General features: G+C 42.3%; 1 long non-coding RNA gene across 1 annotated transcript in view; it reads right to left on the bottom strand.

The window, feature by feature from the left end:
• LOC139793074 (uncharacterized) overlaps window positions 1–1,857 on the bottom strand; it is a 155,354-nt gene that overhangs the window by 121,316 nt on the left and 32,181 nt on the right. The gene's annotated exons all lie outside the window — the stretch shown is intronic.

The following is a 1,857-nucleotide window of genomic DNA, read 5'->3' as shown; positions in this document are numbered from 1 at the left end:
TTCTGTTGTCTTTCTCAAGATTTTTTCAGGGAAATGTTACTGGGCTAGGTGGACAGAATAATACAGAGAATTAACTCTTCAACAGTGTCTTTCCAAAATTAAAATTGCCGTTTTGAGGCTTTTTTCTTCACATAAATGAATAAAACAGAGTTTTATTCATGCTCAAAATGTTCTTTCAGACATATCTAACTGGTTTGGAAAGTCTTTTGTTTAGTCTTACTCACTTCACAAGGAAAATGGTAATTTATTTTGGTGGCTCTTATTTCATCTTCATCTGGATATCAGCAAACCATCACATCCCATAGCAGCAAAAGCATCAACATGCTTTACAATACTTAAAAGCATGATTTAAAAAAATTTCCAGGTAAAGCACAGGACAGTTTTATTAATGTCTTTCAGGACAAAATTGTAGATCACTGAGCCTGAAGTAAAAAAGACAATATAACAAGAAACTACTCAAATCCCTAGTCTGCTGGGCTTCTGACTAAGAAGGGCTTGAAGGCTTTTTGTTACTCTTTCCCTAAAAATAGAGGAAGTTTTGTTTAGTTGCTTTGGTTTTCATTTTGGGAGTTTTTTGTCTGTTCCTCCCTGCAGGCACTTGTTGGTCCTAACTTTCAGAAGCATTGACACCATGCAGACAGGGTGAGTACAAAGGCCATAGCATGCCATGGGTTTCCTGCCATTCCTTAGGGTTCTGTCATGCTTTTAGCACATTCAATGCACCTAGTACACCTAGTACTATAAAAATTCATATAAGAACACCTGCTTTTATCTCTTATATCTATTGTCTCTCCAGTATCCACCCCTGGCTCCCAAGCCTGCCATCCTGCTGGCTTGGATGTCGGCAGCCAGTCACACACTGACAGGCAGAGCCAGGCACACACTCCCATCTCTCCAGCCATGGGCACCCAAGATGTGCAGACCCCTGTGACCCATGGTCCCCTCTCCAGGGGCTGGCACTTGTCCACAGCATGGACACCCCCTCACCCAGGAGAAAACAGGAGAGGCCATGGTGATGGAATGCCAGCAGGACAGGTGTACCTGTTTGCAGCTGACCAGGCCCTTTTATCTTCTTACTCCTCTTTTTCTCCACCTTTGTTCCTCCCCAGACAATTCTGATCCTTCCCTTTCCTGCCTTTTGATCCTTCTGCTACAGATCGTGTAACAGGTTTTGTGCCTTCCCAAAATTCTTTTAGCCTACATTCCAGGAGTCCCATACTGCTGTGGGCAGTAAGCCCCACAAACTCACAGTGGTGGCTGTCATGGGAAGAGCTCATTTCTCTAAGTATTGTTTTGGGGTTCCCCTATCTGCCCTTGTGCCACTGAGCTCCTTGGTGCTCACAGGGAGGAGCATTGGCCACATAACCTAGGATTTTGCTGATCATAATGTCTAGTGGATTTTTTTCAAAAGTAACCCCTGTACCAAGATTTGCCACATGCTTTTGGCATGATGTCTTTCACCGGGTGGAACATCTTTAAGCTCTGTGCCACTCAGATAGCAAAACATCTTTAGAGACAAAGCACTGCAGGGAACAGAGCAAATCCCTTTCAGACAAATCTAGCTAAGATGTAAGGCTGCCAAACCCTGATTTTTTTCTCTATCCTCTTTATTGCTTAAGTATTTTTAAATTTTCTTGTTACTACAAAGATCTTGGAATGGTGACTCTATAGTAGTGCTCATGGGAGTTGTATAGGCAGAGTTCAGTGTCACTCAGCTCGTTTGGCTCTCTCCTGCTACTTTTAAAAAATAATATACTTTCCTCAAAAAAGGCATTAACCAATCTACTTTTAGGCTTTCCTTTGTATATTCAGGATCTCATTGTTTCAAGTGTTTCTCTATGTGGCCAACCAGTTTCT

This window comes from Heliangelus exortis, chromosome 2, assembly GCF_036169615.1.
Source record: "Heliangelus exortis chromosome 2, bHelExo1.hap1, whole genome shotgun sequence".
In the NCBI taxonomy this organism is placed as follows: domain Eukaryota; kingdom Metazoa; phylum Chordata; class Aves; order Apodiformes; family Trochilidae; genus Heliangelus; species Heliangelus exortis.
The sequence above is the reverse complement of the archived record's forward strand: the minus strand, read 5'-3'. Positions and strand labels throughout refer to the sequence as shown.